Here is a 22,576-nt window from a genome sequence, read left to right as displayed (position 1 = left end):
CTCCTGGGAGTCTATGATACCATGAAGCAGTACGTTCAAGAATAGCAGTGCGGATTTGAGTTCTAGACAGGTGACTCGGGGGACAGAGCAGCCCCCATCCTGTCCCTGTGAAACCACCTGGTGAAGGGGATGACATCATTTCAGAAACTCAGCATCCCGAGGGGGCCCTTTCGCTCTTCTCTCTGCTTACCTGAGCCCACCATACCTGTCTCTCCGTGCTTTTCAGCCTCTGCCCCGATATAGGACTCGCATTCATTGCAGTATGACTAATAAGGTAAAACAAGAACCAAAATCCTGTCACATTTTTGGAGACGAGAAAATGAGTGTGTGTATGTGTATTTGATATGTTCATTCCTATCTTCCCATCTAACTACTTACTTGCTGGTCTCTTTCTATCTCAGAAAATTCAACAGGAATCGTGTCTTTTTATTGGGTTTCTCTTGGCCTTTGTCTAGCGTTTAAGGATACCACTCAATTTTTTTGTCATGTGTATTCCCTCACATAAAATGATCTTGACATGCGTGTCATTGCATAATGATCTATGTGTCTGAGAATCACCATAGTCTACCAATAGGCCATTGCTTTGGAAATCATTCATTTTTTTTTCAGTCATTCAGTCAAAAATATTGCACTGTCCCCAGTGTTGGAGACACACTGGTAGACAGGGACAAGCTGTTCGTGGAGTTCATGTGTGAGTGCAGAGATGCAGATGATAAACAAGGGAGCCAGGGAGGAAGGTGGTGGTGGACCAAAGGGTGACGCCAGGTAACTGGGCAGGGGACGTACACATCACAGTCAGTGTCACAGGAGATTTTGTTTTGGCCTCAGACCTACAAGATGAGAAGGAGCCATCAGAAGTCCCGGGACAATTTTTGGTGAGCAAAATCTGCCATCAGGATACAGGACTATTTCATCACCACCAGGAAACTCCCTGGTCCCAAGGCCTGCTTTTTGTCTGGATCACATTCTGTTTTCTTTTTTTAAGATTTCATTTATTTTTTGGAGGAAAGGGGAAGGAAGGAGAAAGAGAGGGAGAGAAACATCAATTGGTTGCCTCTCGCACGCCCACAGCAGGGGACCTGGCCCTCAACCCAGGCATGTGCCCTGACCGGTACTCAAACTGGCAACCTTTCAGTTCACAGACCAGTGCTCAATCTACTGGCCATAGCAGCCAGGACCGGGTCATAGTCTGTTTGATCTCATTTAGAGGATAAGTCTCTAAAGTCTATTGTTTGGCTTGGCTGCCGTGAAGGAATAATTGACGTACAGCAAAGATCCCTAGTCTGACTTGGAGGAAGAGCCCATCCAAGCCCAGAACAAGGAAGCACAGGTGTGAATAAATGACCTCATCATGGCAGCCCAGCAGTTGATACCTAGTCATGGGACCTCCGAAAAACCAAGTGCTTTCTGTCGTCCCTACCTTTGGGGACGTAATCTAGATGGGACTTTAACTGCTATGCTTCTCGAAGATGGCCAAGGAAGAAAACACGCCAGTGATGGGAGAGTGGGTTACCTGGTGAGCAGGTACATGCCTTATAGAAAAAAGAACAAATGATAGAAACATGCCCCTTTCTGTCTGGAGGGAGTAGGACGTGCAGTGAGCAGGAAGAACTCGAGGTGCAAGTAATAGGGCAACAGCTATAAACAGATTGAGAGAGACAGCGGGTTTAAGGAAAAACATCTGCCTACCGCATCTGACATCCAAGCACTGCATCTGGAGCCCAGGATCAGCCTTGTAATGCTTAAAAAGGAATGCGGAGGGGCCCCAGGCAGGCTCCAGAGTTTCTTTCTGCTCGCGATTTTCTGTTTGCTTTGCCTAGAATGCTGCCAGGGATTGATGAGGTGAACTTAGGGGGGTCCTGTTTCTGGAGGTCTGAAGTAGCATTCCGCAGACACTAACTTTAGAATAGTTGATGTCAAAGGCATTTTACCGGTATTGTTCCAGACGCATGGGTTCAGATGAGCTATTTCTTTATTGAGAGAGAAACATTGAGGTGAGAAACATCGATCAGTTGCCTTGCAAATGCGCCCTGACCGGGGATCAAACCTGTGCCCTGACGGAGACTCTTTGGTGCCTGGGATAATGCTCCATCTAACTGAGCCACCCAGCCAAGGCCGGAGGAACCCATTTAGTTGGCCCGGGGAAACCTCTGGAAGTCTGAATATGGACTCTTCAAAGATCATGTATTATTTCATGTAGCAGTTTCTGCATTAAAGAAGCTGGAAACCAGAAGCAAGGAGCAGATCACGGTCTCGAGAAGCCTCAGAAGTGATCCAGGACACCTTTCTCAATGTCCGATTCCACGTAAAATGCCTCAGCTAAGCCCTTTGTCTTGGGCATTAATTTTTCTTGTGAGTCACTGGTTTGCATCCTGTAGGCAAAGCCCAAGAGGTGAACTTAAAGAAACTGTAGATCAGGTGATCTGCACGGACACCTCCTCGCCCAGACTTTGCCAACACCCATAAACTTCACAGTCGATGATTTTTTTCCTGGAAGAACATAGACAACCCAATCCATGTTACCTGAAGACGGCCCTGCTGAGATGGAGCAGAGGGTCCTAAATGACTGTCAGCAACTTTTCTGGAAGTTCCATTCCCCGGTTTTACACTTTCCTCTCACTGACTACTCCACGCAACCCCTCTCTTTAACTCTAGGCTTCGTTTTTATACATTGTACCTCAAACCAAGATGGCAGAGCCCTACATTCCATGGCTACATATGTTTCAAGCCATTGGAAAGTTTGTCAAATGAAGATTAAGTGTGCATCAATAATATCACTTCACATTGGTGGCACTGGTTTGCTAGGGCTCTGATCTGAAGCAGTGAGGAGGAGGGACCGTCCCCCTGAGGAGGGACTGGTAATCGGGGATTGGGACAAGGCCAGGGGGAGGAGATTCAGGACACAGAAGAGAGAACCTGAGGGTGGTTGGGTGCCAGAGCGTTGAAAGCCAAATAAAGCTGTGCGTGATGGCCAGCCGCCCTCTGTGCTCAGAATGTGTAGCGTCTTCATTTTCCTCTCTCCAGCGCTGACACACAATAGGCTCTGAACATCTGTTGAGATAAATTGGGCCATAGATAGTATGTCCCCGGACTTCCAGATTTCCCCTCCATATGTGGATCCTAGCCCTGTGTTGAAGAGGAGGGTGCGCCACACTAGAGTCTGATCATTCACCTCAGGTGACATAGGTTGAATGTGGCAGATCTGCACTCGGGTATCACAGTGGGACCTTCAGTGTTTCTCATTTTTCTTAAGGCTCAGAATCCTTTTCATGTTTCATACCTGCTCCAGGTGCTGAGGAATGCTTGGCCCATTGGAAAAGCTCAAACTTTAGGGTTTTTTTTTCTTTTTTTGACTAGAACTCTCAAGAACCCTTTTCAGGACACCCTGGGATACTGAGGCAGTTTGATGACCTCCACCTGGGAGGAACCCATCTCAAAAAAAGTCTGCTTGGGCCCTCCTGTGCGTGTCTTTGGCTACGCATTTCCTCATCCCTCGAGAAGGGCAGGCTGAATCTTTTCAAACCGAGCAACTAACCTTAGGACTTTGCATCCTGTGCGTCTCCACCACCATTCAAACCTAAACTCCTTTTTTAAGAGCTGTATTGTGCACGAAAGGTAGCCTGAGAGGGAGAGAGTAATGATGGGCGGGGCACCCCTTAATCAGGCCAGGGTGACAGGCTGGGACATCTTGTTTCCATCAAATTCTTGCAGCTGCCCTTTCTCTCTCTGTGTATTTGCTGGGCGTTTGCGGTTCTGTTGTGCTTTTTGTAGCTGGATGTTTTCCAGAGGGTCATCAAGAAAAAGGAGTACCCCACTCTGCGTTAATAACCTTTGGAAGGAATTCAACAGTAAAATCAGAGGATCTGGTGGAGAGTGGGAGTGGCTGGAGGTGGGTGTTCACGCCCCCTCTTGAAGACAGCGCCAAGTTCACCCTGCCCCAGCGCAAGACTCTTCCTTCCCCCAGCATTTGGAGGTCTTGAATCGAGTTTACTTAATAACAGCGATGTCAATGGCGAACCTGCTACCCTCATTTTGGGGGATAAGAATTGCTCCATTTAAAGGCATGTAATGTACAAAATAAGTGACCGTGGAATACACTTGGAGTAATAGCTACTTTCTGTGTGTATTCTCCTGCTTTGTGTGAGTGTGTGTGTGTTTTAGTGCATTCATTCATGTGGAGTTGTAGAACAACTCTTGAATGTTTACACACTCTGCACTTTATCTAATTATTGGCAAGTACAGGTGCCATATGAAAATTTAAAGAATATATGGAGAATTATGGCAAAAATAAACATCCTAATTTGGAGGTCAGAAAACTGTGCCCTCAGGGCCAAATCTGGCTTGCCACTCATTTTTTAAGTCCAGTTTTTTGGAACACAGCTGTGCCCACTTGTCTAGGGATTGTCTGTGGCTGCTTTGCTGTTGGACAGCAGAGTCGAGTAGTTATGATAGGGAGCATATACCTTAAAATATTATCATATTTTGCTGTATATACTGCACACTTTTTGCCCACATTTTTAAAGGAAAAATAAGGATGCATATTATACATGGGCAGTATCTGAGCGATACTTTGTGTCTGTTCTTGTGTTTTGTGACTATTTGTTATGTAAAACTTCTTGTACCATAATATATTCAAAAACAAATGCTAAAATTCATACAAAAACCAAACGAGTAAATATAAATAAATAAATATTCAAATTAAACAATTAACATGGAAGATTTTTCTTCCTGAAACTTGGGGCCAAAAGCGTGGGTGTGCGTTGTACACCGCGAGCTACGGTCCTCTCTGGTTCTTTACCCGGAAGTTTCCAACACCTGCCATAGACATTTACTTACTCATCATTTACTTATTCTTTTCATGACCCCCTGGGGAATAGGAAGATGAACAAAGCGGTCCCTGGAGTCCAAGAACTTACGGTGTAACAGAGTCAAGCCGCACACGCCCATGGCCACCTGGCGAGGTGGACGGTAACACCTCCCAGGCCAGAAATAACGGAGTTGCTGCGCAGAGGTGGCGAAGGCCCCTGGCGAAGGGAAGGATTTGGGTTAAGTGAAAGGATATCGCTTTCATAACTGTGGCTCGCAGTGATTTCCCCGTGGGAACTTCGGGAGAAATAAGAGTCATTTCCTTCATGGAATTGTATAAATTGTAGTACCCAAAGGGTGGAAGTGATTTAGGATATTGCTTAGCATCCAAATTTCTTTATCTGGAAGCTTATTTCCCCTGTAACTATGGGGATAATCATATTTCTAGAACATTTTTAAAGGTTTGAAGGAAGGCTTCCTACTTCAGGGTGGGAATACAGGGGATCCCTTTTCTTTTCACTGACTGTTCACCGAACAAAGTCATATTAAATATCGGGACGAAAAGCACGTTCTGCAGAAAGTAAACCCACCGGGTGGCCTGGCCATACGTTCTAACTGGGCTGGACGGTCACGTGCCAGACAGGTCACTTTTTAGTAGAAGGTTTATCTTTGCCTTAAGCAAGCCCCGTGCATTGTTTTGGTGCATCAAGATTAACACACCTTTCAAATGCCTCCTTTTCAGACCTGTCCTTCAGAAGAACAAATAATCTTGTGGACTATTCTGTAATCTAATTCCTGTCTTGCTTTTTCCCACCTTTGTGTCATCCTCCTTACGTTCCCTCCGTAATTTTTTTTTTAATTTAAAAAAATGGATATGAGAGGGAGACAGAGAAATGGCAGTTTGTTGTTCCACTCATGTACGCGCTCACCGGTGGCTTCTCGGGGGCGCCCTGACCAGAGATGGAGCCTGCGACCTGGGCGCATCGGGACAGTGCACTAACCAGCTGAGCCCCCCTGCCCTGGCCCTTCGTTACTTCCAAGTGCATAACAGAAACTGAAAAACTCTTGTTCTCGGGAGCATTTGATATCTTTCTCCTGGGCATGTGTTGTCAGTTTGGCTGAAATAAACTCTTCTAGGTTTTGACATTCCTCATGTTGGTAGGGGTATAGGTCTCAGAAAAGGAAAAGGGACAGGAAGCCCCCCAAATCTTGGAGTCACGATGAGGTACAATCAGAGAACCCTAGCCATGAAGAAATGTAGCTCAGTGACAGATGTCTTTCCTCTCCAGAACACCACCGTGTGCAAGTGTGAACGGAGGTTTTAGTGAAGGTCCGGGTCACATGTCACCTCCCCCCGGGGAAGATTCCATGCAGGAAGCCTTCCCACATCCCCCAGTTGGAATTCCTGTCTGCCTCTTCACTCGTGACCTGCTGGAGGGCAGGGTTCGTGCCTCTTTGGTTCCTGGGTCACCAATAGCACCTCCTTCATTATTTGTGTTTTCTACAGAGCTCTCGAATTAACAAGAATTGAATATAGACCAAAGCTGTGCATTTAAAATGTAGGTGTGTGGTTTGGGTAAAGGACCCAAGAATTTCAGGTTTGTCTAAAAATGAAATCAGTGAGACTCTTTCCATTCTGCTTCTGTTTGGAGGATTGAAATCACTGGCTAAATTCCAGCCCCCCACCCCCCATCCTCTATCTTCATAGTGAAAAGATTCCAGGGCGAACACAGCCTAGTTTTGTTTTAGAAAATGACCTTGTGAAGTTTTACCCACCGAAAGTATAATATTTGGACTGATAAAGTGAGTATGTTTGGTGAGAAAGCTACTGCAAAAGAAAATAGTATCGGACACTGCGCACCCTCCAGCAGGTCATTTTAATATTTGAGGAAGCGCGAACCCAAACATTTCACATTTCCTCCCTCTGAGTGGGAGAGGCCCCAAAGTTAGCTGCTGACCAAGTCCCCCAGGGCTCCGGCCTCCCCACCACCAAGAAACTCCAACCAGCTTGCCTTCAAACTTGACCCAGCTGTCTCACTTTCAGAATAGCATGGGCATGGAGACGTGTTCTGGAAGCTCACCTTGCCCGTCCCCTTCCCCACCTTGGCCCAAAGAGGAAAAGCCAGCCCTGGTGGATAAGAATACACATTAAGGCATTTGCTGATGAACAGAGGCAGCCACTGCGTACACGTGAGTGCTGTGTTCTATCGAGACAGCTTCTGCAAACACAGCCTCAGCTGTCTCCTTGCAGCCCACGTGCATTTATGAATGAGATTGCTTCATCCCTTCCTTTGAGCGTTGGTAGCAGGGAAGTCAGAAAGCATTACCCCTAATACGGGGAGGAACTCTGCAAATGCGTCCATTCCCAGCCAGCCGGGCAGTCCCCCCTGCAGACAGGCCCCCTGGCGCACCCGTGCACCCGGGCACCAGGCGTCCCGTCCCGGCAGGATCTTCCCCGAGTTTCTCACTTAGAACGATCACGTTGGAAGGCCTAGAAACACTGAGGTGCAAGGCAGAGACCGAGGAGGCTGCAGTGGTGTTTCCACGGGGGCCTTTCTGGACGGCGGCGGATTCCGTCCTGCTGGAAGCGTTCGGTGGCACAAGTCCACTGCGTGTCTGCCCACATCACTGCATTCCTGGGATGCCTCTCGCAGGCCTCCGCTGGATCATCTGACAGCCGCCTGTGGGGTCAATGAACTTTATACATAATTAAACATTCGCAGTTGGGAGAATTCATTTCTCTCCTCCCCGAGCAGCGGGGAGAGAGTACGTGTTTCTGTTGCCCTCCGTGACCAGGGAAAAGTTACGTGGTCTGATCAGGCCAGTTTCACATGATTTAATGCTGAACCGAGTACGAAGTGATTGCATCCTCTACTGGGCCTCACCGAGCAGTCACCACCCACACTGTTTATTCAGACTCGGATCTCGGCCATTTGGGGTTTAAGCCAAGAGAACCGGGAGGGGGGGCTCGGAGGGGAGCGGTGAATCCAACCCTGGAACAGACGATTTTGAAACTCTGTATTCTCGATGAAATGCGGCCAAGGATTCTTTTAAAAATCTATTTAAAATCAATTACTGGGATCATATTTTCATTTACAACGGATTGTTAGCAACAGCTCATTTTCTGTGTTTCTATCCAGCTCTGGAGCTGAGGCGGCAATAGCAACCGTGGCTGTGTTTTGCCCGGGTATCTGATGCGACCAGCGAACTATGTGTGGGTAATTGGGCAACTCTGACCTTTGACCAGCTTTTCATAGAACAACAAGGAAAGGTGTGAGGAGGTGGGAATGGAGTGAAAACTAGCCTCGGGGGCTGCAGTAAGTGTGCCCGTGTGTGTGTGTGTGTGTGTGTGTGTGTGTGTGTGTGTGGCAGGGGGATGTGCAGGCATCATAGTGTACAGGGGATGTACAGGCAGCATAGTGTACAGTACAGAGAAGAGTAGAGAAAGCAGGAGGCAGGATGGGACTGCTGGTCGGGCACCAGGTCTGTCCTCGGGATTGCAGAAGATCATCTCAGATATGTGAGATTGTACAGGGTTTTGAAAGATCTCCGGAGGACATCCCAGAACCGGCCTTGGTTACTCTTCGGCAATTCCGACAGGCGGGAAGTTCTGATTTCCAGCCTAATGTGTTCAGGAAGTGCTGTTCTGGGGTTAAGTTATTGATCAGACCACCCCGGCTCCCGGCAGCGTGAATTACTCCGAAGGTTGGGTGGAGCACGTTACTTGCTGCTTATTTAAAGCTACAATCACGTTGACCTTGGTGCCTAAGAGTCTGCGGACCCTGAGTGTTGGGCACAGGGTTGGGGAGTCGGGCAGAGCAGTAGGGCTTATTGCAACATGCAGGTACCAGGTACGAGGACTGGGCATTTTGTGTACATCACCAGAAGGAAAGAATGTGGCTATGACACATCCAGGGGCTGAGCCTCCAAACCACAGGCAAGTATTAAAAGCCAAAGCTCCTCTTTGGGGTTTTCAAAGGAAAAGAGGTCCTGAAAAGACAGAAATGCGATAGATTCTAGAATTTCAGTGGCCTTCACATGGTCGTCCACTTCCGAGGTTTTCAATAAGAAGACCTAGGTGCCAGAGTGTGTAAAGGACCCATCCCAGGCTGCATGTCGGGTCCATGACCCCAGGACAGCGGCCTGTTGCTCCTTCGTAGAATGCTGTGTTCCGAAGGCCAAGTGATGCTGCTGAACTTGAGGTCATTTTTCTCACTTCCTCTGGCCGCTTCTTCCTCCTCAGCAGGTGCACAGTGAATGGTCAGCTTGTCCACGAGTGAATTACAGATTCATTGAAAAGCAGTCAGATGACCCAGATAGCCTGGCTCCTTCCCTTTTTAACAATTATGTCATTGCTCTTCCTGGGCTGTGGTTTGTTCCAGAAGGGAAGAGGTTGCCGTCTCCCCCGCCTACCCTAAGTTACATCAAGTTCCTGTTCCCTGTTACATAAATTACTGAATGAGTGCGGCGAGCATCACGATGACAAGGCCTTGAGCCGTCGGACAGGAAACCGTGTCCCCACGGGCCTGCTGCTCACTGACCTCCATCCACCAAGTGGCGGTCAGGAGTCTCGCCCTACCTGCCTTGGGGGGCTGCCACAAAGAAACAGCAGTATCCACTGACATCTTAAAAATGTGCAAAACAGTGGTTTTAAGTATGCAGTATTTCAGGCAAGCAGGAAATGCAGAGGAAAAGGGAGCAAACATATCCGCGTTCCACCATCGTCTGCTGTGCCTTTCTGGTACCTTTGCTTCACGTCTTCCCACCCACCTGTGACGAAAGGCAGTACGCACTTCCTCCACGCCCACCCCATTCTCCAAGCTTCCATGGACAATGAGCACTATACTCGAAAGTGTTTTCAGCATTATCTCATCATTGACATCATTGAGTTTGGGTTCCTTGTCATATGTGTGAGATGTATTTGTGCTCTGCCTCATCCGTGTTCCATGCTGGGCAGGGTCCTGCTGAGGGAGGGACAGTCCAGCCATTCCAAACGTTTTGACGTTGTGGACAGTGCTCAAGCATGCACGTGTTCTTTGCACACGTGTGGCCTGCCACTCACCCGTGCTCCATGTCACAAACCTGTTAGCCTGGCGCTGTATGAAAAGACAGGAGATTAACTTGAACACGAGGGAAAGTGATGCGATGGAGAGATATGGGAGACACGAGGGGTATGGGGCTCCCGCCAGCGCATGTGGCGTAAGGTTTCATAACGAAGTTGTTTTTGTGTAAAGAACAGACAGCGTGCACTCTAAAGTATCAATCAACAGTATAGCGTCATAAATATATAAACCGGTGACAGTCATTTGGGAACATCACCAAGGATTATGTACTTTTCGTAGTTGTGTGTACTGTACCTTTACACAACTGGAAGCACCGTAGGTTTGTTCATGCCTCCATCACCACAAGCACGTGAGTAAAGTGTCTCACTGTGTCGTTACCATGGCTACGGCGTCACTAGGCAGTAGGAATGTTTCTGCTCCGTTGTCCTATGTGGTATGTGGTTGACTCATACGCCATTGTGTGGCACATGACCACAGTGCTGAATCTAGCTTTAGACTGAGCATGTAAAAGCACATGAAGGATCTTCCATATCGTCTTTTGTTATGTTTTTGTGTGTCAAGTTTGGTAACGGTTTTCTAGATTTTCCATGTTACCTGTTTTCAGATTTATTGCTGTAGAGAATAGAACGCTCATACTTAAAAATCCTTGCTATATTCATAATCATGTCCCCTTTTCATGCCTAATAGTGTTTATTTGTGCTTCTATTTCTCTTGCTCATATTTATTGAATATATAATTAATTTATTAGTTTTTTTAAAGGCTCAACTTTTATTTTGTTCCTACTCTGTGTTGTTCCTTTGTTTTTATCTTACTAATTTGTTATCTTTATTATTGCCTTTCTACTACTTTATTCCTTTGTGAGCAAAGAATTTTCTATATTGTCTTTGAGTTTATTACTCTTTCTCTTCTTCATTTAACAGTTTTCTTGCTTTCTGATAGTGCATTTACTGCTAAACATCCTTTCTACTGAAATCTAGGGTTTTAATTATTGTTTAGGGTGAAATGCTTTGTTACTTTCATTTTGATTTCTTATTAACATCTAAGTAATGTACTTCTGAAATTTCAAAATGTACTGTGTTTGTAGGGCTGTAGTTTTGTTCATTGATTTCAACTTTTATTGTCTTTTGGTTGATGAATATGGTCTAAATGTTAGTAGTTCTTTGGACTTTATTGAGACTTGTTCTGCAGGGTAGAACATGATCAATTTCTATAAACATTTTATATGTATTCTTTATTTATTGGGTGGAGGATTCTCTTTCCATATCAATTAGATGAAGTTTGTGATATGCATTATTTAAATTAACCTTTTCTATTTTTTAGCTTGGTCTATTGAGTTCTTAGAAATGTGTATTAAAATGTCTCACTGTAATTTTGAATTCGTTACTTTAATATAATTAAAATATATACATATATATATATTTGATACTGTATTGCTGGATATACAGAAGGATTCCTGGTGAATGGTTTTTTAAAAATATTTTATTTATTTATCTTTAGAGGGGGAGGGAAGGAGAGAGGGAGAGAAACATCAATGTATGGTTACCTCTTGTGTGTGCCCTGCTGGGAACTGGCCTGCAACCCAGGCATGTGCCCTGACTGGGAATTGAACCGCAATCCTCTGGTTCTCAGACCCGCACTCAATCTGAATGTATCTTTTTATCTTTATGCAATGATTCTCTTTATCCCCCCAAATGCTTTTGGCTGTAAAGTCCATTTTATTAGACTCATTCATTCGGTTAAATATTTATTGAACATTTATTACTTATAGGGATACTTATTCAAATATATTATTTTATGTTTATTTTTGCTGTGACATTATGTTAAAGGCTTCTTTTTTTAAAAAAGTGGAGTTTTCCAGAATTAAATCTGAGCATCTCTGCCTTTTAACAAAGTAGTTTAAGCCATTTACATTTATTACGATTAATCATGTATTTCAAATTCACTAGGAATCCAAATGCTTTTTATACACCATGTTCCTTCTGTACTTATATTTTTCATCCTATTCTGTCTTCTACTAGATTACTTGAGTTTTCCTGCTGATTTCACTGTCCCTTCTCTGTGCATCAGGCCTCCTGGCCCTGGCTGCACTCGGGGTCCAGCCCAAACCCCAGAAGCCCGGGCAAATGTGTTTGGTAACGAACTGTGTAAATGCCAGAGAACCTGCTCAGTTGTTATTTCCCCAAGAAGTGTTCTGAGCTGGATGTATTTTGAAAGGAGCTAGCTCTCACTGAAGCCACCTGGAGCAATCTGAAGTCCTGGTGCCTGACCCACCGCAGGAGAAAGAGAAGCGAGATAAGGATGAAAGGACCAAAGGGAAAGGTGAAGGCAGAGGCCCTCTTGCTGGCCCAGGAAATGGCAAGGAGAAGATCATGGTCCTCTAGAGCACAGGCGACAAACACAAGGCCTGCAGGCTGAATCCGGCCCTCCACCTGGTTTTACCTGGCCCAGCACCTTGTTTCTACCCAGTGGCAGTGCTGAGCTCTTGCTTAACTGTTGAGGAATAGTTACATGTATACAGTCCTAAAATTACATTCGGCCCTTTGAAGGCAACTGCAAGGCTGGTGTGGTCCCTGGTAAAAATGAGTTTGACACCCCTGCTCTATAGCGATGTCAGCCCAGGACCAGAGATGTCAACCTGGTCAGTACATGGTTGCAGCTGCAGCCACCTTGGATTGAGGATGGGAATGATTTTGGAGTGGCTCTCCAGGTACAGGTGTTTGACCTGATGACCACCCTTTGCACCACTGGGAGGCTTCCACACCCACTGTCCAGGGATCCCTCTGAGTGGGGCTGTGTGGCCAAGTAGCCCCATGAGTGAGCACAGTGATCGAAAGCTGGTATGCCAGCTGGGTGACACTGAGGTGTCGGGGCCTTGGTCGATGGCCATGGCTACCTGCAACACCCATGCTGTGTTATTTGACATCATCCCGAAGAACTTTGAGAAGCTCAAGAATCCCAGGGGAGAAACGAAGGCAGTGATGCATTGAGTGCCTCCTCTCCCACTCTGTGCTGGGTTCTTCCTGCCTCTTCCAGGGGACTCCAGACTTTCCCCCACCTTCCTCCTGCTATGGTTTCTCCCTCTCCTTGCCTGCCAGGCACAATAAATAGTCATAATGTTTAAACATATATTAGTTTTCCCTTTGATTTGTAATATATATGCTTTCTTCTATTATTTTAGCTGTTACCCTTTAATCTTAAAAATATAGATTTGAATGAACAAAGTCTAAAATTAGAGTTTATCTGTATCTCTATTTACTTCCCAAACAATATAACACAGATGCCTTCGAACACTTGAACCTCACTTTTCTCTCTTGAGATCATGCCATTGAATATATTTTATCATCTGTCATTTTGTTTCTATCTTTTGTGTTCCCACCCAATATTTTGTTAAAAATCTGCCTTTTAAAATGTACCCAAATAGGCGCCACTTTGTTTGCATTGTGGTGGAGCCTGTGGAACACAGAACCAGGCTGCCTGACTCTGAACCCCAGGTTAGTTGTAGTGAATCGCTGAGAGAGGCGCCAGGCGTGCAGGCAAGAGCAGTCAGCTGTCAGTCAGTGTTAGGATGTGGCTTCTTGGGTTCTGCCCCTCCCCTCTCAGTTCGACTTCCTTCTCCCCGAAGTACGTCCTGGAGTCATTACTCCATCAAGGATCTGGGAGTCTGAAGCTATTTCTCTCAGTCTCCATCTGAAAATATCTTTAATTCACCCTCGGTGTGGAATAATCATTTTCTAAGTATAGAATTCTCCCTAGATATTTCTTCCTCAGCATTTGAAGGCATTATTTCATTACCCTCTGGTATCTGTTATTGATAGTGTCCATCTGTCGCTCATTTAGAGCTATATATATTTTTTTCTCTCTAATTACTTTAAAGACTTTTTCTTTTTCTTTTTTGTCTTTGATTATCTGTAGTCTCGCCACAGTCCTTCCTGGGGCTCTGTATGCCTCTTGGATCTGATGATTGCAGGTATTGATCAGTTCTGAAAAATGCTCAGTCACAATCTCTAAAGGTCGTCCGTCCCCAGCTCTCTCTATTACATCTTTCTAGGTCCTCCTGTTAACATACGATAGACCTTGTTATCCCCTCCTTCGTATCTCTTAACCTTCACATCTCCTACGTCTCTGTTTTTCTCTCTTCACTTCCCTTATCCTTTTCATTCTTAACCTTGTAAGGTGATCAACATTAGCATCTTAAATGCATCCTTCAATGTGTTTCTCCAAGTTCATATAAATACATGCATATACATATATGTATATTTGTATAAATTAAATAACTGTTTTATTGTTTGCAAAAAATTCAACCACACCATGCACAATACTTTACAACCTGTCTTTCTCTCTTAACAGTACGTTCAGAATATACTTTAAGGTTAGTAGATGTAAATTTAACTGATTCTTTATAAAGTAACTAAGAGAAGTCCATGGTATGGTTGTACTGCTGTTATGTAGCCATTTCACCGTTATCAATGAACATTTAGGTTATTTTCAGTTTTATGTCTCCACAAACTCTGTAGACAAAGCCTCCTTATACTTACTTACGTACTTGGGTGCTGATTCCTTAATTTCTGTGGGAACGAACTCCACCCTCCCTACCGCCCCAGTCCTTCTCCCCAAGGAAATCACCTTTTATATTTTAACTTTTTCTTTTGGCAGATATACCTCTACCTCCACATTTCTAAATAATGTATATACTGTTACCTTTGGTTTTGTCAGTTTTGTTCACGATGGCTTAACTTCCTATTAAAGCAGGTAAAGACTTAGCTTTCTCGCATAACCGCATCCACTTCTCTCACCTTCTGCCCAGTGTGATTGTACTGCAATTCTTGGTTAAATTCTTTGTTAGTGCTTTCCCTGTTTTGCCTATGTAAATCGCGGGAACAGCTGAACTTTTTATTTTTGTGACGTGAATACCTGTCTCGTTGTTCATTTCCCTAGTGTTCTCACTGCAGATCCCCCTGCATCCGTCACCAGCTCACAGCCCACCTTGCACACAGCTGATCTCATCTGTAAGATCGACCTCTTTTCTCAGTGACGTTTCTCCTGGAGATTCCCATTTTCCTTTTGTCTGCCTACTGCACCGTGGTCATGCTGGGGCTTCCCTTCCTTTGTATTCTGGAACTTTCCTTTGCCTTTCTTCTTGATTTATGCCACTGTTTGGGGGAACACAGTCCTCCTTTGCAGACGGTGGGAAAGCACTGAGGGTGCGGTGGCGGCCTTTGCTAGGTCCTTCCTTTTGATCCTCCTGCCCCTCCTGGAAGCACTGGTCTCTGCCTGGACCCTGGACCCTGTAGTCCACTCACTTGACCACATCTCCCCCTGCTCTGGGCCTGTGTTGATCGCATCCCGTTCCTTCTTGGTTTTACTCACTCATGTCCGTGGCTCTCAGATGGACGTAACCTTTGGAAAATAGGTCTGTGAGAGATGTGTGCATACATGTGTATATGTGTGCATGCATGTACCATGTCCATCCAGGTCTTTAACCTGTGCCCCCACTGGACAGCTTGTCTGTCTTGCACAAGAAAAATCTAGGCCCAAACCAACTTTCATCAGAAGTTTGAGGACATTGCTGTCTTTTATGCCATCTTCCAGTGTTGCTGTTAGAAGGCTAAATTATTCTGATTCTTGATGTTCGGTACCTGGTGGTTTTTTTCTTTGTGCCTGGAACTTGTAGAATCTTTCCTTTTCCCTAGGTTTCTAAATTTCATGGTAACTTTCCCTGGTGTCTGTTTTCCTTTGTAATACTGAGCTGTCATTGTGATCTTTCAATCGGCCGACATTTGCTTTCTCTGTTAGCTCCAGTTTTCTTTCCAGAACTCCTATTATTTGGGTGTTGGACATTCTAGCCAGTCCTCCAATTTCCTCGTGTTTTCTCTCCTGTCTTCTATCACATTATTTTTTGGCTCTCTTCTAAGGCAGTTTCTTCAACTTGAATTTCCAATCTGTCTATTGGGTTTTCATTTCTGTTATTGTCTTAAATTTTCTCTTTTCATCTATAAATAGTTGGGGTTTCTGTTGGTTTTTTTTTTACAAAGCATTCTGTTCTCTTTTCATGTGTGTGACATTTTCTTCTCTTTCTGAAAAATACATTTTATTCTCTTGAAATTTTCTTCTCCCTTCATGGTCTCCGTTTCCACCACGTGGCCATTTTCTGTTTGTTTTGAGCTCTGTCTTTCATGTAGAGACCTTCCCTGTGTGTCTGCTAATCCTTGGCTGTCTGCTCATATTTAGGATGAAGCACTGGCCCTGGCTGGGCAGCTCAGTTGTGGGGCATCATCCCAATAGACCAAGGTGGCAGTTTTGATCCTTGGTCAACCCAAGAATCAGCCCATGAATGCACAAATGGGTGGAACAACCCATCGATGTCTCTCTCTCTCTCTCAAAATCAATAAATACAATTTTTTTAAAGAATGAAGAACTAATAAGCTTATTGAAAGCCCTGAGGTTGTGTGAGGGGCTTGCCGACTTTGAGCATCACTGCAGAGCAATACATTTATGCCTTTTGTCAGGGAACTCCTCATGTCAACCCCCAAAGGCTCCCGTGGGGAACCTGGGTGGTCAGATTCTCCAGAGAACCCTCGTTGTCCAAACTCTCCCCTGCAGGGTGCAGTTCTGTCTGTCCCGGTGCTGGTAGCTGGGGTGAGGAGTGAGACCGGAACGGTCAGCATTCAGTGCGCACTGTTCTACTTTGTTTGGCATCTGGCGTCTCCCGGTCCAGGACCCCTGTTTCCAGAGACCAAACTTCTGCTTTTGCCAGTTGGGATAGAGGCTGCTGCCCAGTGGGGTGGAGTTATGGAGGGTACCCAAGGACCTAGGGCCATAGCTGTTCTTAATCAGCTTTCATCCTCCTTATTTTAGTCGCCTCTCCTCCCCCTCTCTCCCCGGTTCCAGAGGTAACTAGTGCTGTCTGTTCCTGAACCTGGTGGGCATCAGCTGGTTGCTCCCTAACTTTCCTTCCTCCTCATTTAGGATTCAGCTTCCTGTGGTCTGTGAGTTCTCATACTACTTGTCCATTTGTTTTCCATCTTCCAAAATCTTACTACTATTATCTCTTCACTTGTTCTCCTGATCCTTGTGGGTTTACGTTTTTTAAGTGGTCACTTTTCCTAGTTTTAGTGAGGTTTCAGGTGAAATCATTATGAGAGATGGGGTATTCAATTTTTCATTTTCACTTGGGAGTCGTATGTTACATTTTGGTTGATTTCCTCATATCTGGTTTTTTTTCAGTTCACTAATTGTATATTTGCGTTACTCTTCTATTGTCTAACTTTTCCATTGTGTTAATTTCAGTTTTATTTTGTTCTTTTTCACATCTGCTTTTCTTTTTTATCTTTCCAGTTTTTAGGATTTTAATTGATAACAACGTCTCTTCGAAACTGCCCCTCATGGTACCTTATTCCCTTGTGTGTGGGTATGTGCGTGTTTGCATGTGTGTACAGTGTGTGGTTTGGCAAGTTATCTTCACAGAGATTTATTTTCTGTGGGAATCTTGTAAGTCCTGAGTTATGAACTTATTTCTACATAGTGGCCACATATTTGTTTCATCTGGAGATTTAAGGAGTTTCAATGGTTTGGGGATTGTGACTTAATTTATTTCTTGTCATGGGACTCCAACACCCCCAATATGCATATAATATAAATTCTGAACCTACAGCTGAACGTGACTCTTTAGATTTTGATTTCTCAGCAGTGTCCTGAGCTCTGGATAGAAGGCTATTTTTTGCTGTTCCTCTTTAGGCCAGTGGGCAGAGTGTTTTTAGTCCTCTTTCTATGGAAAGGGCAAGATTTATGAAAGGGGTTCAGTCCTGCCTCCCACCCCCCCACCTCATGCATGTCTCTCCACGCAGAATTCAGTTACCACCCTCAGCTCCCCAAGGGCCTTTGCACAGGTCTGGACCTCCCTTGGGTACCACGGAGTCAGTGTTTTGTTAAAGCTCTGCCTTCAATTTTTATCTTCATTCTTGGGGCCCATGCTTCCCTCCCTCCCTCCCTCCCTCCCTCCCTCCCTCCCTCCCTCCCTCCCTCCCTCCCTCCCTCTTTCCCTAGCTCAGCTCTGTGACATTTTCTTGAGAATCTCACATCTTTGTAGTGAAGAGATCCACAGCATCAGCCCAGTGCGGGACGTTTTGCTGGAAGTGAACTCCCACACCCACTGTTGGCTAAACCAAGAACACACTAAACAAAATGTGGAGTTGGCTGTGCAGGGCCATGGATTGCCAGAGATGAAAATGTCCTAGAGATCACTTCATCCAGCGTTTAATTCAGGGACCCTGAGGCTCAAAGTGGGTGAAACCACTTGCTTCCAGACACGTGGCCAGTTAGCAGAAGTGCTGGGGCTGGAACTCAAGGAGTTTTTTCCCCCTGCATCGCGGGGCCAGAATTGGTCTGCCAGCAACGGGCGCTTGTCTGCTGGCGAGGCACCTCGGCCTGATGACGTGGGGCCTTCGGTCACTGCGTGATTTTGGGAAAGCCACACAGACCACTTGTGTTTGTTTTGTCTTGTTTTTATCCTCTGGAATGTAAATTAATACTGCTTATAGACTCACTTACGGACTCCTGCCCCAGTTTTCTTTGCTTTCTACTTTCATTTTTTTCAACCAAAAAAGACTTTTCCCTCTTCCCTCTTCCTTCTCCTTTCGTCAAGGCCCAGCAAAGTTTCCATCATTTTCCAGAAGCCTCCCTGAAGCCTGAAGCCCATCGAGGCTCTTCTCCTTCTCTAACCCTTTTGACTTCGCCGTGTACCCACACGGTAGGCACTGTGCTATGCCCATCTCTGACCCTGTTTAATTAGAGCATCTGAGTGTGGTTCATCTCCCCAACTGCACCACAGATGCTAGTTTGCAGAAACCATGCTGATGCTGTCTCGAACATTTCCCAAAGAGTTTTTCTTGATTAATTGATGAGGAAACAACTTAGAGGAAATATGTTCTCTGAGATAGAGCCCGGCTTGGGGTCAGGAAGCCTGGCTTCTGTCTCGGTTCTCAGCTCCGGCTCCCTGGAGAGTTGGAGCAGAGCGTCTTCCCCCGCGCGGGTGGGCAGCGAGGACCGCCGCTGCACTCCTCGAAGAACGGTCGTGCCGTTTATCACTCACACCGGGACAGTCATGGGAGTGAGGGGGGACTATTAATAATGTTGCAGGGACAACAGGTGTGCACCGGGACTCTCCCTGACAAGCCGGGACATGTGGTCACCTTATGTCATAGATCACCTTGAGCTCTTCAGAAAATTCTGCACAGCTGTTATCAAAATGCCAGTATCTACATTCACACACACACACACACACACACACACACGCAAATGATCCTCTTTTCCAAAAGTTTTCATCCACCAGCACAGCGTTACCGGCAATCAGATTTTTAGTTTTCCCAGGCATTCGTGTTTGCTCAGCTACTTGCATGGCCTTAAATGCTTGTTATAACTGAAGTTAAAGCAAATTATGGCCTTGAGCGTCCTTCCTGCTGAGAGACAAATGCCTTTATTTTCCATACCACCCACTTGCTGTCCTGGAGGCAGAGAAAAGCCCGTATCTCCAGGGCTCCTGGGTGCCTTTCCTTGGGTGTCTTTTGAAGCACAGGGGCCTTACCCCTGGCACATGCAGCGATGGGGGGAAGGGCTCCGACTGATTGCTGGTGCACAAGACTGGATGTGTCCGTATACATTGGCATGTCGGTGGCTTAGCCAATGAAAGTGAGGTAGGTCTTTAAAAAGATGCATTACAGGCACACGGCTCTGCCTTGCTTCGGCAGCTCCTCCCAGAGTGGTCTGTACCATGTATAAAGTGGTCGTTATACATGGTCATTAGCTCAACGCTCTGAGGAGCGTTTGGAAGACAGCGGGGCCAGTAAATTCCCTTGTCAGTGCTAGTAAGTTGAGTGCAGTTTACGCTTAGGGAGCATCCCGGGGTTGGGGCACGGTGTTGGAATGCAAAGCAACACAGATGCTATCTCTGCCCGCTAGGATTTTATGATCTGGAGGCAGCTTCAGAGCTGTAAACAACAAAATCTGAGAAAGTTCAGAAGAGAGAACAATGAGTTTTGATGAGGGGAGTGAGGTGGCGTAGGAGCTGGCTTTGAAAAGCAGGATTTTCCTCCAGGTCAGAGGCCGGAGGAGGCCCCTGTGCGCAGTGGGAACCTGCTCCAGCGGCGGCCTGCAGGAGTGCATTCGCTTGGTGTGTGTGGGGAATCGGAGGCGGTCCTGGTGTTTGGAAGGGAGGCTTTCCTAGGTGGTGGGATGGGAAAGGTGGAGGCCCCCGAGGGTCCACCAGGGAACTCGAGTTCTATCGTGCGGATGGTAGGGGTCACATCTAGTTTGGGATGCGTGCAGTGATACCACCCAACTCACACATTAGAAGCAGGAGGCCAGTCGTGAAGAGGGTATGAAAGCGGGGGAGTGGGAGGGAGGAGCCAGGCACGAGATGTAGGCAGGGGCAGTTGCCCAGAGATAGGGCCGAGGAGGGGTGAAGGACCAAACGCGACACCCAGGGACTGAGGTGACGGTGACGGTGTGAAAAGAACCTAGAAAGCTAGACAGGCGCAGAATCCAATGGGGAGACCACTCCTGGTCCCTAGGGAGGCCTGTGAAGAGACTGTGTGAAATATGTAAGGAAAAAAATAAAACCTTGAACGGTGCTGTGCAGAAGGGAGGTGTTCGATAAACACTAAAAGGGAAGAAGGAAGAAAAGGAGAACAAGGAGCCCTTCCTCAGGCCACACTGTGCTACAGCAGGAGAGAGGAGACGTTTAGGGTTTGGGGATCCGGTGGGGGTCATGCTCTGGGGCCGTTTCTGTCAACAAACTTGCTAATTACTTCATGGTAGTTGAGTGCACAGGTCAGGAGAGGACTCAGAAAGAAGGAGAGACCAGAACTTGCTGGGGTCAAACAGAGGAGAGTTTTGAGCCAGGCTTGGAGGGAGGAAGAGGATTGGGGTGACGAAGAGGCCACACTGAGTCAGAGGGCGTAGCAGCAGAGAAGGCAAGAGGGCAGAGCCAGCATGCAGAGAAGACGAGGGGCACCCTTGACCTTCAAGGCAGTTCTGCTTGTGGGGAAATGTTGTGAGGGGCTATGGGCAAGGGTGCGGCTTACTTTCTGACAGGCCGATCCTGAAACTATCAGGAGAACCCTGCTTCTCTATGAAAACCAACCCAATTCCCCCTAATTTTTTTTCTGACTATTTGGAATAATAACAGGGCAGTCGTCTGGGTGATTAGAAACCAAGTCGCAAGGACTTTTTCTGAGGAGCCAGTTCAGGATAATACTCAATCCATTCTTTTGTTGCAAGTATTGGCCAGTACTTTGTCTTACAAAACGCCTTAGCTTGCTTTGCCTAAGTCTTTGATTATTGGGTAAACATTTCAGTTTTGTGATTGCACGGTGTTTAGATGGCAATGCATGAGTTGCATTACTGAAATTGCTTGCCTTCAGTGATATTACATCTGCTTCAGGAATGCCAGAAAACATAAACACGGCTTATTTAGTAAACGGCCTCCGTTGGAGGGTCTGAGAGAGAGAGAGAGAAGGCGCAGAGTCTGGCGGTTGGTACTGGGTCGCATCTGGAACCGGAGACTCTTGACGCCGGGAAGTTCTTCACAGCCTCTGCGGCCCCATCTTCCAGCTTGGTGCCCCCCTTCCCCTTCCTGAAGTCTTCTAATGAAGGAGAGTTCTCAGAACGTGCCAGCCTTTAGAAAAAGGTAAACCACAGTTAAATAAAAACGTTTTGTTTCTCCCAGCACTGGTCATAAACTTGCTACGTTGGCTGCAGAAGAAAATGAATGCCAGCCAGAAGGTACCTGGGAGTCTTTGTACTTGATCTACAGAACCCCGGGGTGTTCTAGTTTGTTTGTCTGAGGCAGTGCTTGTCCACGATACGTCCTTTCTGTGTGGAGGAAAGCAGCTTGCATCATCTCACCATGTAATTTCTCCTCATCTACTATGGTTCCACCATTTTTGTCTGTCCCTTTGAGTCTGACAGTTTTCCTGAATATGGCTTCCAGGAGGTTGGCTGCATTTTGAGACCTGCTTTAAAAATGGGTCTGTTTCTAAACTGTAAGATCAGAGTCCTCTGGGGTTTGGGGTCGAGTCCAGCAACTCTGACACTTGGCGGTGTTCTTGCAGACCTTCGTGTCAACCTTTCCAAGGCCATGGAGGGCTGGCGAGTCTTCTTCAGCAACGTTCCGCTCCCCCACCTTTTGTCTAGAGGCCATCCAAGGCCCGCTGTGATCCTTCCTGTTTCTCCCAGTTTCTTCCTCAGTCGGGGCCGTCATCGGTGCAGATCACCCCGCTGCTTCCCACGTGGGTTTGGGTCTCGGTCTCTGGGGGCCGCTGGGTAAGACCAGAAAATGCCACCTTGACGGCCACCCCCTCCCACTGAGGAGCCTTCATGGCATTAATTCTTAAAATAATACTTTTGTTCTGATTATAAAAGCAAGCTGTGGTTTTTGCAGAAAATCTGGAAAATAGACAAAATCCCAAAAAAGAAAAAAAATCACTCATCATTTACCACCAGAAAAAAACAAAACAAAACAGAACAGCCTGTCGTTAGTGGGTGGGTCCCCAGCCTGCGAGCTGCCCCCTGTCTTCGCCCAGCCCTGAGACCCACCCCCACTCTGGTCCCAGCCCACCTTTACAGCTCTGCTCTCTCCGCCCACATTCTCTCTGGGACCCGTGATGCCTTGCAGAGGGCTTTTCATAGTTCCCACTCAATGCATTTTTAAA

General features: G+C 46.3%; 1 protein-coding gene across 1 annotated transcript in view; it reads left to right on the top strand.

Moving 5' to 3' along the window:
- Positions 1 to 22,576, top strand: part of BCL2 (BCL2 apoptosis regulator) — a 165,113-nt gene that overhangs the window by 64,255 nt on the left and 78,282 nt on the right. The window lies entirely within an intron of this gene.

The sequence above is a fragment of the Artibeus jamaicensis genome, unplaced genomic scaffold (genome assembly GCF_021234435.1).
Source record: "Artibeus jamaicensis isolate MK-2021 breed Jamaican fruit bat unplaced genomic scaffold, CSHL_Jam_final contig_354, whole genome shotgun sequence".
NCBI lineage: Eukaryota > Metazoa > Chordata > Mammalia > Chiroptera > Phyllostomidae > Artibeus > Artibeus jamaicensis.
The sequence above is the reverse complement of the archived record's forward strand: the minus strand, read 5'-3'. Positions and strand labels throughout refer to the sequence as shown.